The following is an 18,996-nucleotide window of genomic DNA, read 5'->3' on the forward strand; positions in this document are numbered from 1 at the left end:
TTATTGATGAGGTTATTTTTTATGGATCTTAAGAAAGTTATGGAAGATAAGGAGCCATATTTGGCCCAAGGATCATCCCAGAATAAGGTGTTCTTATTGTTTCCCACTAGTTTTCTCCCCCCTTTCTTAAGAATATATCTAATATTTAGTAGATTGTTCCATACTACTGATCCTTGGGGAAGATTTGATTCCCATAGAAATTGATTTGTGGATTCATTGTGAAGATTTTTACTTTTTGTAAGGTGGTGAAAATTAGGGTTTCCACCACTAAGATAATAAAACCACTAATTTTGCTTAGGGACCAATTACACTAGGGATAGATGGGAATTTGATAGATTTAAACCTAATAGATCTCAATTCTAATCAAATTCTAGGGGTTTTAGATGTGCCTCTTCTTTCCCTTGAGCTGAATTGATTTGAATTTGTCTAAAATGTTGAAATTGGGTAAATGTGTGTAAATTTAAGCAATTATGCATAAATAGTGAGCTACAATCATCAAACGGATCCACAAATTTGGATTTGAGCAATATGTGAGTGTTTGAATCTATTCCCAGAAGGTTGACTTGAATTGTTGGGACTGAAATGCCAGTCACTTTGGTCCTTCGAACTTTTCATCGTCCAAAGGGGAACCAATTCATCTCCATGATATGTTGATCCTGAAAATTACAAGTTTGTATATATTTCGTACACACAAAAAGAGAGGGTAAATTATTGGGAATAGGGGTTTCCCTAAGTCAAACCCCAATTTTAAGAATTAACCTTGAATGAATAAGTGCAAATACTAAAATAAATGCTGGAAAGATATATCTCAGATTTGCAATTGTTGATGATGATGCTTTGCTTCTTGAATGTAATCACATAGGTATGAAATGTCATGAACATGAAAAAACCCTAATCACACACACATGATTGCATATGAATGATGTAATTTTTATCCACAATGGTTGAATAAAGAATATGCAATCGTGAAGATCTCTAAAAATGCTTGATAATGAACACTTCATAGATGCAAGGATACTTGATTGCTTGGAAATCATGAGTTGGGATGAAATTAGGTTACCGATTAGGCCAACCTCCAATGTTCATGCAAAGCCATGGAATTGATTTACCACTAGAGAGATAGGACCCTTGCCCCATTTCAAAATTGGGCCCAACTAAGAGGGACTAGGGAACTGGGTGCTCTGGTCCTTCTTAAAAAGGGGCCACAATTAAGCCTTAGGGGGAGAAGGACACCCATCCAGGAATTTCATCAGTGGGTGTACATGGTTTCAAAACTAGAGAGTGGGCACAAAACGGATCTAGATAGGAGATGAGGAGGGCACATGCTAAAGTAGGGGCACAAACATGAGGTGTAAATTAACCAGTGACAATTTATGATGCTACACTTTCATAATATCAATCCAATCTTTAGAGTCTTGAATGATTTGCCACCTGAGCTTTGTTATAAAAAAATAACTTCCTTATCCCAAGACCACACTATCTTTTAGGAGTGAAAACTTTGTCCCATCTTACAAGAGATATCCTTGATTTTTCTTCCACTCTAGTCCAAAGAAACTTCCTCTAAATCTAGTCAATTTTATTAGCTAAGACTTATGGGATTTTGAAAAAGAGGTAGTACATTGAGATATTCTAGAGAGAATCTTTGAGGAATTGCAATTTCCCTTTTTGGATCGGGAGTTTACCTTTCCACCCTGATAATTTATTTTGGACTCTTTCCACAATTTGATTCCAATAAGTATTGCTAGGTTTTTTGCAAACCAGAGGCAACTGCAAGTAGGAATCAAACAAGGCAGCTTCCTGGCAATTGAGAATAGTTATAATTCTAGTCTTGGTGGATTGGTTCAGATTAAAAAATAGAGTTTACTTCAACATACTTCTTGAGGATAGTCTTCCAACCTTTGGCTTCAGATAGAGAGGCTTCACCAAATAGAATTGTGTCACCCACAAACTGTTGATGGGTAGTTGATTGAAGAGATGTTAGTTCCATATATTTTGAATAATGTCTATATTGATAGATAGTTGTTTTTGAATTAAATTGTGTGCAAGAATTTTGTATCAACATTTTTTATTACGGTTTGTGATCCATCATCACGATAATGAGAGCCAAAAGAATCATTATTATTTTGGCTCTAATTATCATAATGATGGATCATGAAGTGTGATCTAAAATGTTGATACAAAAATCTTGCACACAATTTAATCCAAAAATAGCTACCTAACTATATTATGGATTGTGTAAATCTCTTATCATTAAATATCTATTATTTTTTATATTTAATAAAATGAAAATTATTACATTATTCAAAAAGGTGTGTTGTAGAAGGCACACCCTTAAATTCTAAGTAGGTCCAAGCTCAAGCAACAATACGAAAACATCATAATAAAAAAATTTAAGTGACAAGAGATATACCATCAAAGGGCTCACAAGCATCTAGAAAGCCCTATATATCAACAACATTAGGGTCATTAGTGACAAGTTCATATCCAATAACACCTTATTTATCTTCAATGGAAATGGGTTGAGCATGAATCGAATAAATTGTGAAAGTTAGGTGAAGGAACTTGTGAAACCTAATCATTGTAGAGCACCTTGATAATGAGTTTGTGAGAAGGCTAAAGGAAAATGGGAGGGATATGACTAAGGTGGTAGGCAGAAAAGTGTGCAACACCATAGCATCTATTGGTGCACAATTATCTATTAGGTCCTTACCCCTAATTAGGGTAAATAGCTATAAGTTTTTCTTAAGTAGATAGAATGGCATTGTTGACATCTAATGATCTTGTCTAGTGGCTTTTTAATGGCTCTTGATGTTGTTTCATGACCCTCTAATAAGAACTAATCCAAGAACTCTATTCAATGGATCACATTGAAAGTACTCTATCATGCTCTAAATAATACTCTTGTAACAGGTGAAATATAGGTAAATTCACTACTTTAACAATGTAAAAAAGTAATGAGCATACTTCTCACTCTCATTACATTAAAGAGGGGCGAAGCCAATAGATTCAATCCTAAATGTTAAAAAAGGGGTTGAATGTTGATTGACTTCTATATCCATCCCTTTGTTTGATTTGAAAATGAACTATCAAAAAATATGTAAATTGAATGCTAGATATAGGGTTAAAGATGTGAAATTAACAAGAATCAATATGCACAGGTAGTCTTATATCATATATGAAAACATAAGTACATGTCTCAAAAGAGGAAGCAAAGAGAAACCTATGTGTGGAATTTGGGCTCGAAAGTATAGGACAATTTTGCTCGATGCGCCACTATCCTTGAAGTCAAATGTCTTTCTAGTCCACCCGGATATTATTATGAGTGTTTCCCCAAAGTTTCAACAAAAAAGTGTCAGACAATTCACCCAAGGCAACCTTGTCCTCTAGTTTTTGCCTCTGCAAAAGTTGATTTGGTGTGTCTCAATTTTCTCTTGTTGAATTTGTAATTGTGTCATGTAAATCTATCACTTACACGTGCAAAGGAGGAAAATGGTGTTGTTGATAGGGATTTACCTAGGTCAAACCATGGGTTTGGAATTAAACCTACAATTGAATTGAAATATCTAAAGTAAAATGTTATATATTATACATCAAGCTTGTTGAAATTGATGAAGGTTGGTGATGTAATGCTCTTTGAATATGATAACAAGTATTGATGCAATAACACGTTGTGACATGACAAGACACAAATGACTCAATCATAAACACATGCTTGCATAAAGATTGTTGTAATTTGTTACTCCATAATGTTTAGATCTGAAGAATGATTTGAAGGTTAGGATGGAATGAAATGTTACCTTGATACTTGATGGATGTGAATAGATGATAAAAAAAAGTGTATTGATTGTGGATTGATGAAAATGAATGAAATAATACTTACATGTGGCTCTCAGTATATTTCGTAAACCAGGCCAACCTCCAACTATCATATTAAGATATCAGGATCAAGAACCAGGAAGTAGGCACTAACACACTCAAATTTGCGCCTTGTTTTGAGGGAAAAGGATGTCCTAGGTGTAAGCCCCAAATACCCTTGTCCACCCAAAATAGGGTGAAAAATATATGGATAAGATGCACTCAACTTGAGATAAGGTTTCTAATTACCATGCATACATGATGTGACATTATTTTTGTAGTACAAAGGCTAGAAAAAGGCTTGGATAAACACACTAAGGAAAGGGAACAAAAATTAGTGTAAAATTGTATAGGGTTATAATTTACAACACTATATTTAGCCCCCACTTTAGTGGGAGTATGAGCCTACACTCATACTCATGGTAACATAACAGAGAGAGAGAGAGAGAGAGAGAGAGAGAGAGAGAGAGAGAGAGAGAGAGAGAGAGAGAGAGAGGTTACAAAGATATAAGACATCACTAAATTTGAGGGAAAAGCCCCCAAGCTTAGGATCTTAAATCACATAATCACATACAAGGACACACAAAACAAGACAAAACCAAACAAAAGGTAAAAATATACATATAAGAAAAATGATAATTGATGAAGGTAATAATAAAAAAGCAACAAAGAGGCCACATATATGCCCCCCCCCCTTAAGATGTCAACATAGCCTATGTTGATGTCTTGCGGTAAAAAGAAACAAGACAAGGATAAACACCTCCACCACCAAGGAGATATCCTTTAGGCAACAATGCACATACACTCCAAGCCAAAGAGGGCATAACTCTTTGACTCTTTGAAGCAAGGAAGAGATAGTTGTAAATGAGGTATCTTGCAAAAAATGTAAAGGGAACCTTTTGAAGGAGTCATAATGAAATAGGAGAAAGAGATCTTTGTTTACAAGACACATACCTCAAGAGGAGATCTTGGACCAAAATAACATATTTGACCAAGGGAAAGGAAAGAAAGGATTCACTTTCAACACCTAGGATAGATCATTTATAAAAATACTTTCAAGCAAGGAAGAGGTCCTAACCAAGAAAAGACACCCCCAAGAAAGGGTAAAATGAAACTTAAAGAAAGAACCCCCCAAGAAGCATAGTTATGTGGAGTTAAACTTGAGGAAACTTAGGAGAACCATAGAAACAAAATGAAAGAGCACAAGATAAAGAGAGACACAATCACACAAAGACACCCCCTTGAATTCACTCAATCAAAGAACCACCCCTCTCCCCCCCAAAAAAAAAATAAATATATAAATAAATGATGATTTAACACTTTATACTTAGTTTGTGTACAATGGGCCACTTGCAAAGAAGGGAAAATTGGACTTCTTATTTAAAGATTACAACTGTCTCAAATAGGCAATAGTAGACTCAAACCAATAGTACACAAGATCAACACTAAGATCCAAGCAAGTACATGTGCCCAATAGGCCAAAAAAGACCAGATTTTGAAAGTGATATTTCTACTCAAAATGGTGAAAAATTGATAGCATCTCACAAAAGTAGATAAAAAATTATGCCCTTTCAAAAAAATGACACCTAAAAAGGAGGTCGTATGAGCCTGAACGGAGCTCGAGAAGTTCCAGAATTGGAGATTGGATAGGTACAATTGTGAAAAACTAAAATTCTAAAAATGTGTCTACCAAACTAGAAAAAACTAACCACACCACTACAAAGAACATGAAAAATTAGCCCAAATAAAAAAATATTACATGAAAAAAGACCTCAAAATGACCAAGTTATGAGCCTTCAAAATTGGACTACAAAATCAAAAAGCTCAATGGTGAGGGATCAAAAAATTTCAAAAAGTGCTAATGCCATCAATTCACATGATTAAATTTTATGGTCGTATGATTGTCGTGCCAAAAAACTACCTGCCTGTGTGGCAATCCATATTGTATGAACTGTTGACATGGAAACACGGTTGGGTGACACATGGCAATTGACTAGGCATATGGAATCTGGCGTGGCGGGTATGAATGATTATGTGGCACTATACAGAATCTGATGTGGTACTTGGTATGGAAGTATGGATGATGACATGGTAGGCTAACTAGACCTACTGACTAGGATGTCCATATGGTGAGGTGGCACTTATATGGCGTATGACAGGGTGTTGTGTCATGCTCTATGTCGAATGGCTATGACATGTTTCAAACTATGTATGCTTCTATATGATGGTGTGATGCCAATTGGGCACTAAGTTGTTAGTCTGAGTGACAGTTTGTGTGGCATCCCACATGGCTTAAAGGTTGATGCATGGAAAAATGAGTCGTTGTCGCATGGACCAAATGGAAGGTGCCACGTGGAGAATGGTTGAGCGGGCTAACACAACATGGCTAGTGGTGGGAGCTATTGTCAGTGGTGCTTGAGGTAGAGGAGCTTGTTGTGGGGGTGGCGGCAATTGGGCACCCGATGGCAAGGCATGGGAGACGCGTGGCACCAAAAATGCATAAACTGGTGGCTAGAGATATAGAGCAGGACATGTTGTGGTGATCATGAGGAAGAGTATGAGGCAACCGAAAAAGAAGTGCAACCCTTACAAAAATCTGACAACGGTATAGGGTACGAGTGCGGGGCTTGGACCCCCCCAAAAATCTCCTTTTTAATTTTTTTTTTAACTTTAACAAGACAATTAAAAAATTGCAAAAAATATTTTAAAAAATTGAAAATAATTTCACCAAAAAAGGAAACAAATGTTTTTTTTTTTAAAACAAATCAGCACCATCAGGCAAGCCGTACGACCTGCCTAAAATAATTTTGCCCCAAAAATGACTTTTGCCCAATATAGGCAATTTATAATCAATATTTACGGAAATGGCCTCCCAAACAAAATGTTGAGCTCGGATTCAACGTAGGACACTATAAAAATTTGCTGCTCCTCAGATCTAAATATATGTGGATCTCAAATGCACCAAGATCTTGTTGGCATTATGTTGTCATTGATGTCAACATGTTTAGATGCAGGTTGATCTAGTTAAGCTGCAAAAAGAGATGAGTTGCAGAAGTGTTGGATTCATGTTGGTTCAGGTTTGGCATTATTATTGGGAGCTTGTTCAAATCGACCTCACTATGTGTGTGTGTGTGTGTGTGTGTGTGTGTGTGTGTGTGTGTGTGTGTGTGTCGCAACTTTTTGTATGCCTGAGTTTATCACCAAGAGATATCTTTTCAGCAACTTGTCTTGAGTATGTTGGAGATCAATCGAGTCTTATCAATGTTCTGCACCTCAGTAATAAAGCATTTTGGTATAGGTTTTCCTTTCGGGGAGACCTTTTTCGGTCTTGGTCGACCCACAGTGTCTCTTTGATATTCCAGTCTTGATAAAGCTTTTCGGTGAGAGATCCTTCAAGTCTCCTCGACACCCTTGCATTTCAGCATGATTCTTCCTTTCGATGAGATCTCTATCAGCCTTTGCAATCACACAGTGTTATATCGACATCCCTATTATGAAGAGACTTTAGATGTATCTTGTCGACTTGCAGTTCGAACCCTTTCTTTATTGATTTATTGCTCTCTAATGGAAATGTTGCTTGTAATTTTTTTATTGTTCCATGAGTCTCGTTCCACTCGATCCCCAATCTTCGATAGTGGACCCCACTTTGATGAGACATTTGACCTATCTTGCCAATATAGTTCCTTTGTGGATGTGACCTTGCATTTCGGTAACCCCTATTTCGGTCTTTGTAGGATCCCGACGGCATGTCGATATCCCCTTTTCGATGTGACATTGGATGTGGCTCATCGACATGTACTTCAATGAGACTTCTTTTTGGCAAAATGATTTATGCTTCATGTCTGCCTTTGGAGCTATAGCGATATGAATCTTTTCAATGTGATATTGAACGTGTCTTGTCGATGATGTTTCTTTTTCGGTGTGACTTATCTTTTCGGCAAAACTCAAATTGCTTCTTGCCAACCCTTTGGGACTATAGAGACATGGTTATTTTTCATTGTGATGCATGCGGAGTCTTGGTGAAATACCTCTAACAGTATGGAGAGATCAAACGACATGTTTTCCACCTCACCAAAGTATGTCGATATATAAGTAGTTCGCATGGACTATTGACTAAGTTTGACCTTATGGTACATACGTGGATGCTGAGGACATGGAGTATATGGAATGAATCAATTTCCATATGGATGAAAGGAGAGGCATTGCTGACAAAGATTGGTTACTTGGACACATCAAATGTGGTATTTTGCAGTCCAATCCGAAATGATCGCAGAAGGTTGCATTTAATAAAGAATAAGTTGCAGATGGTTGAGTGGCTCCAAAATATTTGAAGATATTCTATCAATAAGATATCACATCCATGGGAAAGTCAAAAAATCTCCAATTAACAAGACATCAAGACACAGAGTAGGTGAAGATTACTAAATATAGCAATCTAATCTCAAAGATCGATCAAAAAATGGAAGAAGATGCAATTAATGATGGCTGCCAACAACCTATAGAGAAAATTTCTTAGAGGTTCGAGAAGTACTTTTGAATCTACTTTTTGGAGGGAAAGTCTTCAATGTACAAAGATGACTACTAAGTATGGCAAGAGTGTAGGTAGATGAGTGGAGTGAAAGTTAGAGGGGTGTATGTTGATTAGAGAGAGTGCAGAGATAGGTAAAAGAGAAAAAATTAGAGACAAGAGAATATAATGCAGAGGCAAGCAACAGAGAAGGTTAGTCACGCAAAATATGAGAGTGAGAGTACTATATCAGGCAAAAATCACATAGTGTCATGTAGCGATAAATAGAAGGTAGAGAGTACAAAACTGTGTTGAATTGGAGAGATCAAAAGGTAGAGGAGAGACATTAGAGAGTCAACATAACACAGCAACAAGGGAAGCATATCAATCAATATCAGTGGGTTACAAAATCTCATTTGTAACAATGTGTCCAAATTGTATTTGAAATTGATCATTAATTTATTGTATGTCATCTGACTGGGTGCTCAAATTAGGGGTAGGTGCTCCTTTGAGTTGGTGCTCATAAAAATCAAGGGTTGGTGCTCCTTTGGGTTGGTTCCCATAAACATTGTAATTCAACATTCTTATTGTGAGGTTGGATTAGAGCAATAGATTCTAGTAGCAATTCTCATCGAGGTTTTTCCCCACCATGGGTTTTCCTCGTATATTTGGTGTTGTGTTTTTTTCCTATGTATGAATGTGTTCTTGATCTCCCTGCATTTATGTTATAAGTATTTTGATTGATTATAAAGTTAAGTTTTTGTTCCACTGATTCACCGCTCCCCTCTCTCATTGGTCCATTTGTGTTCCTTCAATTGGTATAAAATCCCTAGATTCCCTATTTGATAAGATTTCTCTAGCTTGGGTAGATTCTGGTCTATGAACACAATGGTGAGAAATGAATCCTCATTTTCTAAAGCACCAATGTTTGATGGAAAAAACTATGCCTTTTGGTGCAGAAGAATGGAAACCTACTTATCCTCTTTAGGCTTTGATGTCTAGATGCCAGTTAAAAATGGCTATATTGTTCCTCAAGTTCCTCCTACAAACCCAGATGCAAAAAGAGATATGAGTACAATGCTAAAGCCATGAATGCTATCCTAAATGGCCTATTTGATACAGAGTTTTTCAAATTTATGCACTGCACATCTGTAGAAGAGATATGGGACAAGCTGCAAAGAATCTATGAAGGAGATGTAAAGGTAAAGGAGGCTAAACTGCAAAATATTTGAGGTCAGTTTGAAGGACTAAAGATGAATGAAGAAGAAAAGATTGATAATTATCTTCAAAGAGTGGATGAAATAGTTAATTCTATAAGAGGACTTCGAGAGGATGCTTCATATAAAATAATTGTCAAGAAGTTGTTGAGATCATTGACAACAAAATATGACACAAAGGTATCTTCCATTGAAGAAGCTAAAGACTTAAAAAACCTTCTCCATGGATGAAGAATGTGGTTCATTATCAGCTTATGAGGATTGCATGTGTTTAAAATTCAAAGAGAGAGGTTGCCTTCCACACAACTAAGAAAGGGAAAGAAGTAGCAATATGTGTAGATGAAAATCACTCAGACACTACTAAAGAAAACTTTGTTAGGAAGATAAAGAAAGGATCAAGAAAATACAAAGGTAATCTTTCATCTAAATGTTTCAATTGTGGCAAGATAGGACACTTTACTGCTAAGTGCCCATATGAAGAGAAGGAAGATAATGAGAAGCAAAATATGAAGAGCATAGGTAAAAAGTATTTTAGACCAAGAAGAATAAATTTCCAAAATAAGAAAAGCCTCTTTACCATAGATAGTGATGTCTCTGATGATGAAAGTGAGTCAGTTGAAAGTGATAGTGATAATGAAAAGGAAGTCAATCTATTCATGGCTAAAGATGTGTTAAATGAGAAGCAAACTTCAAAGAGTGAGAATAGGGCTCAATATGAAAATTCAAATCCATTTGACAGTGATGAGGAAGATGAAGTTGACCTTGAAGGAGAACTTATATGTGCTCTTAATGAACTAAGTAGACTAAAGAAAGAGCATGCCAAATATAAAAAATTTATTATAAATGAGCAAAATCTACTAAGCAAGAAACTTGAAGAATCTGAGCTGAATATTACTTCCTTAACAACACAAACAGAAGAAGCTAACACAAAGAGTGATGAAATAAAAGCAAAATTGGAGGCAAAAGAAAATGAATGTCAAAAGCTAGAACAAGAGATGGAAAACCTAAGGGGCTTGAGAGATGCATGAAAGATCTCAAGTTGAGGATGAAGTGTGAAATTAGCACCAATGCCTTGGATGATATGTTGAAGAAGAAAAAACATTCAAATGACTCCACATTTATAGGATATGAGGTTGGTCAACGTCCACCAACATAGATTCATCAAAGAGGGACATACAATTTATATCTTCAAGTGAGAATGGTGATGGGAAAACTTTCACAGTTAGAAATGCTGCAAGAAATAAGATAGACTTAACTACTATTGCTAAGAACATAAGGACACATGCTACTGTTATAAAACACCATCATATTGATCCCAAAGGAAAGACCAAACTGAATGATGATGGATTCACCAAAGTTAAGGACACAAGGGGGAGTTTTAGAAGACCAAGATATGCTACTACAAGGAGGCCAACGTGGAACTATTCCTTCAAAAATATTTGGTATGCTTCTCAAATTCATGGTTATTGCTATAAATGTAATGTATATGGACATAAAATTTCAGCTTGTAGACTTATGCTTAGGCCTGCCCAAATTATAAAAATAATAATCCCTTTGATGTCCTAAGAGATGTTAATGTTATATGCTATCACTGTAATGGATTTGGCCATAAGAGCTATGAGTGTAGGAGAAAAATATTTTAATCAAATGGAAACCCCTCTACTTGTTCTTTCAACATAGATGTAAAATGTTGTCCTTGTCAAACCTATGGTCACATAGAAAAGCATTGCAAATTAAGAGCTGCTAAACATAATAAAACATCAACCATGGAACCAAAAATCAAGTCTAATTAGAATGATGCAACAGAGTTGAGGAAAGACACCAAGCAAGTGTGGATAGAGAAGAAAAAGGATAAAGATGAATCAAGTCCGATTGTGCAAACAACATTACATTCAGAGAGGAATAACCTTTGGGTGGTTGACATTGCGTGCTCCAACCGCATGATAGGAGACAAGAAAAAGTATAAAATTTGAGGATTGGAATGGAGGCTCACTCATATTTAGTACGACAATTCTTCCATCAAGATAAAAGGCAAAGGAACATTAAGTATTGATGGTAAGTTAAAAGCACATAATGTATACTATGTCGAAGGATTAAAACACAACTTACTTAGTGTAAGTCGGATGTGTGACAAAGGCTACAAGTTTAGATTTGACACAAAGGGATCTAAAATCAGAAAAGAAAGTAATGGTAAACTAGTTGAGAAGGTAAGAGGACCGATGGAAATGTGTGCAATTTGAAGGAATTCTTTGAGTCACAATGCATGATGGGACAAGTAGATGAGATTTGGTTGTGGTATGAAAGGTTAGGTCACATAAACTTTGATAACCTTATCAAGATAAGTAGGATAGGTTATCTAAGGTACTTGCTTCAGATTATCAGGCTAGCAAACACCATATGTGATGAGTGTCAGAGAGGCAAGAAAACTAGGGTAAGCTTCAAGACAAAGGAATACTCAACCACAAGGCCATTGGAACTAGTACATACAGATTTATGTGGTTCTACTAGGACAAGAGCTCTAAATTGTGAAAAGTATTTCATGCTTCTCATGGATGACTTTTCAAGGATGACATGGGTTACCTTCCTGCAAGATAAGTCACCTGTATTTGAAAGGTTCAATTTTTTTAGAAAATAGGTTCAGAAAGAAAGTGGATACAAGATGAAATGTTTGAGATCAGACCGAGGAGGTGAGTTTACATCAAATGAATTTGAAGATTACTGTGAGCTACATAAAATTAAGAGATGATATTCTACTACTAGAACACCACAACAAAATGGGGTTGTGGAGAGAAACAATAGGACAATCAAAGAAATGGAAAGAATAATGTTGAATGAGTCAAATCTGTCTGATGTTTATTGGAAGGAGGCAGTCCACACAACTGTCTACACACTTCACAAGGTATAACTAAGAGTGAACAACAAAATGATACCATATGAACTATAGTATGACAAGACAAAGGCATACAAATATTTCAACAAACGCCTTAAGAAAGTTGTTGAAAGTATAAATTTAAGAATTGATGAAGACTTGCATAGAGGAAATAAAATGTGTTAAATCAGATTGAGGAACCATGTGATGAAGATAAATAGCAATCTGAAAGTGAAGAAGAAGTTACTAACAAGCCCCCAAACAAATATGTGCAAAAGAACCATCCTAAAGATCATATCATTGGAAACAAGAATGAAGGTGTACAAACAAGGAGAAGACATGCAAGGAACAATGAACAAGACAATTTATATCTCTTGACCAAAATGGAACCAAGGAACTTCAATGAAACCAACAAGAGTGAGAAATAGGTGAAGGCAATGGAGGACGAATTGCAGCAGATTGAAAAGAATAATACTTGGGATTTAGTGCCAAGGCTAGCTGATAACACAAATGGATTAGTAGTCTCAAAATTACCCCATCCTGCAACCACAAGGATTAGAACAACAAATAATAACAATGATCCTTTTACAAATGGATATTGATGCCTCAAGTCTCGAGAAACCTGTAAAAAACACACACAACAACAACAAAATAGACTAGAAAGGTGTCAATATTTAGCAAAAATGCAATGAAATAGAAACCTTATACGCAATAGAACTTGTGAGATTTGCCAAGATCTAGAGGCAATGGAAAACACAAATAAGAGAGAACAAAATAGATGATAGGAATAAACTGTATTCTATCAAGATGCAAAATATGATCAAATGGATCATTACAAGATGTTCAATGATTGCCCATACAAACAATGTAGATGAGCATTCTTATATAGGCAAGGCTATATGGATAAGTGAGCACACAAACATGACATGTGGCTCAATAAGAAACAAGGGTAGGTAGGAAATAGGTGTGGGTAGGTAGGAGAAATAATATAATATTCCATATGACGAGGAATGTAACAACAAGATAAGATCAACACCATAAAAGGTGGAAATTCTCCTACACACACTATCCCAATGTGGCACAAACACCCAAGTGTCTCATACCCAAACTACTATTAAATGCATGTACCTAAGTAAACTTAAGTAAAGTGTAATAATATCCATGATGAATAATTATTTACACCAACAAAACTTAACATAAACATATCAAGATTAGACAAAAATGCAACAAAAAATAGATAATACAAAAAACAGACAACCCTAGCAACACCAAAAATGTATCAAAATGAAGCATATACACAATAGAAACTAACAAAAATGCACTATATATAGACCAAAAATGCATAAGAACTCAAATACTATTGTATACAGTGAAAATGGATAACAACAATATTGAAAGACTAAATAGACTCAACCACAAAACCCTAGCCTAACAACAACAAAGATCCACCATAACATATGAAGATTACCTAAGACAATGCAAATCAAATGAAATCACAAAAATTATACCATCACATGTCCAATAGGGTTTGAATCTCCTCTCTTCCTATCTCCATTGATCTTGCTTGGTATATTTGCTCTGAGATTTTATGTGTGCACAAGAGCCCAACAAAGAATGGAAATGTGGTTCCAAGTAGGCTTGATCGCATATGAAAGTTCAAAAGCATCGTTGGGAAGTCAACTGATCGGGGTTTATAATGAAGGAAGCATCTCCTTATATAGAAGACATTATATGAAATGGAGGGATAAGATTAAGAGGTGTAAAAGATAAATGGTCGGCTAAGATTAGAGGGTAGGTAGAGAAAATAAGAAAATAATGAGAGGGTAGGTAGTGTAGGAATTAAGAGATGAATGACATGTGTCATGGGTAGAAAACGTTAATGAATTAATTGAATAAATAAAGATTTATTTAATTAATAGAGGAAGTGGGATCAATTAAATAAATAAGAGTATTTATTTAATTTAGAAAAAAGATAATTTCAATAAATAAATGTATTTATTTAAATGAGAAATAAGGCTAGAAGAGGGAAAATGAATTAATTAAATAAATAAAGATTTATTTAATTAATAGAAGAATTAGGCTTAAAATAATTAAATAAATAAAATATTTATTTAATTAGACTGGACAATTTTAGGTGTCTATATTTTGCCCCTCTTTGAGACAATGCAGCTTGTTGTGTTGTTTCAAAGAAGATAATATGAACTGATACAAAGTTGCACCAAGATGGGAATGATATGCCCCCTCGAGAGATTGTATGAAAATGTTTGAAAAGATCACAGACAATCTCTCGATAAGAAAGAAAGGCTAGAATGGACTGACCAGAAAGGTTAGAGTGATAGAGCCACGAGATAATGAAGACTCGCTCGGGAGACTAGGGCTAGGGTTAGGGTAGGGTAGTCTATAAAATAGACCACAAGGGGAATACATCCTCATTGTCATCCACACATCCAAGAGATCAGAGTGCAAAGAGAGAATAGAGCAGTAGCAGTCAGCAGCGATGGCATTGGTTCACAGATTCGATCGCGTTTGCCGATTTCAAAGGCTAGCAGATGCAGGAGAGCCAGTAAGTACCGTAAAACCTCCTTGTACTTTGTCACAATAAATGTTGTCATTAATGCATGTTAGGTAGTGCAATAAATGCATTCTAGAATATGTCAAAAAGGTCAAAAAATGTCGAGGCGCGTATGTGCTAGTGCCAGGCGGGTCCGGGTTAGCTAGGCGCGTCTATGTTTGTGCCAGGCGCATCTGTGCAGGAAAAGGCATTTATGTCAAATGTGAGTGCATCTGCATTGTGCAAACGGGTTTGTGCTGTATGGGCACGTCTGTGTAGAGAAGGTGCGTTTGTGCAGAGCAGAGGCACATCTGTGTATTTCAAGCGCGTCTATGTAGAACAGGCATGTCTGTGCAATATGTAAGCATGTTTATGTCATGAAGGCGCGTTTATGTCTTCAAGGCCGAATTGACAGTTCTGTGATGAACATACATTGTCGATTGGATAAGTTGCTGAGAGGATACACTCAAGCAGGTCCTCTAGGGAAGACTAGGATAGCAGATAGGGCTGGGATTGACAATTATGTGATAGAACATACGTTGCTAATTAGGAAACTACTCAAGAGGATACACTCAAACAGAGGCCCTAGGATAGGAAAGATCGAGGCACTTTGTGATGAACAATGAGTACCAAGACATAGTACTTTGTGATGAACAGGGAGTACCACTAGGATAAATAGCAACACTTTATGATGAACAGTGAGTGTCACTAGGATAGAGTATCATAAACACTCAGGATAATAAGAAGCATTTTGTGATGAACAGGGAATGCCACTTTAACTAACACAGCTGATTTGTTTGACTGCAGGAGTACCTACCTATGCTGGAGTCACAGGAGAGATTCCCCTCGACTCAGAGTTTACGACCGGAGCTGACTTTTGAGGAGAAAGCAACCATTGAGGTTATGGGCTTGCGACATATTCTGTATGTGCCTAAGTTTCGGGCGAACATGGGGTTGTTGACTGCACTAGCTGAGAGATGGCACTCAGAGACTTGCACTTTCCATTTGCCGATGGGTGAGATGATAGTCACCTTAGAGGATATATATAGGATACTGCGGATACCGATCAATGGGGAGTTGATACCCTATGATCGAGATGGAGATAGGGATGCCCTGAGATAAGTGTTTCAGGACCCTAGACTGGAGATGAGAGCAAGACATGTGGCATGGGATACCATCAATACTGGCAGGAGTGATCAGTGGGTTCTTGTGTCCTGATAGGGCGACACGAGAGTTGGCTGTGGGCTGGGGGAGCAAATTGGAGACACCGGTGACACAGCATACCAGATATGCCTGAGGAGCATATGTGCTAGCGCATTTGTACTATGAGCTTCATTAGTTTGTATACCATGGATCTATAGGATTGGGCTGCCGAGTGACATTATTATAGGTATGGGCTTATGAGCATCTGTTGGTCACCCGACCGATTCATTTCAGAGGCAGGGGCCATGGGTGCAGTTTTGTTCATTTGTGTGACATGATTACCTTGCAGCCGCGGATCGGGAGGCTGGAGCACTGGCACAGGGTCATCGATGAGATTGACACCGTGGTATGGAGGCCATACCAAGAGTGTGAGGAGTGGGAGGATGATGCAGTGGAGCTGCCATACATATTTAGGAGTAGGTATCTGATTGAGCGGATGCCCTATGTACTAGAGAGGCAGTTGGTTGACAGGTTTGCAAGCAGTTCGGCAGGATTCAGCAGATGCCACGGGGTTCCAGGATGTATGCTCAGACAATCAGAGATCAGGCATACTTCGGGCTGTTATTGTCATATGATTAGGCAGTGATGCAGCTAGTAGAGATGATTCCCTTTCCCTAGGATATGTGGCCAAAGATAGAGGATGCAGGAATGGATGCAGAGTATACTGTATATTGGGTTGAGCATCCATTTCCTCAACTGACAAATCCAGGGGAGTAGATAGATGGAGATGGCAGAGGTATAGGCTCACGGAGGAGGCGGGGTGTGATAGGGGAGAAGAGAGTGGCTCCATGGAGAGAGGGTGGAGAGGAGAGACAGGCTCGAGTGGTGAGAGGCCGAGGTGGATTACCTTTATAGGTGTCAGTAACACACGGTCCCAGGCAGGTATAGGGGCAGCCACAGGAGTAGCCACAGGTATAGGGGCATGAGCAGCCATAGGTATAGGGGGAGAGGAGGAGGATGAGTTAGAGTTATTGGAGTTGAGGGAGATCTGCTAGGGACAAGAAGATGGGCATCGAGTGGTGGGGTCATGGGTCCTCCACCACCACCAGACAGAGGGGACAGGAGAGATGATCCTGGGGCAGCTCCTTCCAGGGCTCAAACTTCGTCAAGGGTAGGTGGCTCTGAGGAAGGGAGTTCATCATAGCCTTAGAGGGCTCCCTATGTATCAGTTTTTGTACCATTTTGTATGATGACACCTTCGAGTGATTGTAGCCATATGATTTTGACATCATTGTATCATGACACTTATGATTATATATATATGAGATTCATCTTTGCGGCAGCTATATAGATGTGTACCTATGTGATGAGATGTTTCATGATGTATGCTTATGTACATAATGAAATACAATATTTTTGTTCTTTTATGTTTTATATGTTATGCCAATGCAAATGTGAATGTATGAAATACAGATGAATATGATAATGCAAATGTAAAATATGCTAATATGTGTTGTGTGCGGGATGTGATGCAATTGTGATATCTATATGTATGTATGAAATGCTTAATATGTGGTAGTGCAGGTGTAGCTACATGAAATACAAATGTTTATGATGTGTCATTATACTGATTCATGTGATAGCAGCTACACGGACTCAAGAAGGGCGATGGAAGTCAATCAAGAAAGGGGGATGGAAGATAGAAGATATGAAAGTGAATGAACTTCTTGTGCATTATCATCATTGAGCTTTGTTATGGCAAAATAGGTTATGACAATCGAGGCATATATTCGACCCAGAAAGTCATTGTACCCATTTGCATGGAGATTAGACAGTTGCAAACAAGGAATGCCCCAGTTCATACTAGACCCACAATGTCCTCATATCCTTGGACAAGTCATAGAATTACTAAGAGACAATCCACAGACAACAAAAGAAAATAGGTGATGATACCCCATCCTCACCTTTCTAGTCAAAGACATCCTGGAGATAGAATCTCTAGTCAGAGACATCCTGGAAAAGCTAAAAGACATGTCACCAAAAGATAAAATCAAAATAAAATCAAGACTCGACACCAACATTCACTGTAGTCCTCAAGTTTAGTGTCTCTTGTCACTTGTATAAGTCTATTTGATTGTGGTCACAATGTTTACTTTCACCAACGGATTGATAGCACTGAACCATAATGTTGTCTGAGTCTGTTGAAATATTTGATTTGTTGAAGTCCATTGTTGTTGTGTCTCATCTAAAACTGACTGAATCTATGAAACTGATACTTTATTATGGAGAAGATGGAATTTTATTATGGATATGTGATGCAAGTGTTGCTTTATTGCGGATTGTGCACGGATAGACTGAAGAAAGCTGGAAGAAACTATACTCCTCAGAAATAGGTGATGCTCTTAATTCCACACCCATCACTAGACGTAGGATTTGCCTTAGCCACAGATAGGAGCTGATTTATTATGGATGGAAAGGGATGTTTATTATGAATGGCTAACTAATCTTAGGTAGATCAATAACAAGCCATGATGAGAATGGGTAAGTTTTATTATGGATGGAGAGGTTGTGAGTGTGTGCAAAGTGAAAGGTGAGGATGAATCCTGAAGGAGGGAGGAGCAATGTCTCTACACATGGCACTGGTGACCCATTTTTCACCATGGTACTTGCCCAGGGCACCACCGAAGTGGTTTTCACCGTTGGACAAGATGTTTTTCTGTTTTTCAAGTTTTTTTGTTTTGTTTTTTTCTTTTGTATTTTTGAATTTTATGATATTTTTGTATTTTTGAATTAGGATAATCTGAAGATCTATGTGTAAAACCTGTGAAGGTGCATGCTATTGATAGGATCCTCC

Source organism: Cryptomeria japonica, chromosome 7, assembly GCF_030272615.1.
Source record: "Cryptomeria japonica chromosome 7, Sugi_1.0, whole genome shotgun sequence".
In the NCBI taxonomy this organism is placed as follows: Eukaryota; Viridiplantae; Streptophyta; class Pinopsida; order Cupressales; family Cupressaceae; genus Cryptomeria; species Cryptomeria japonica.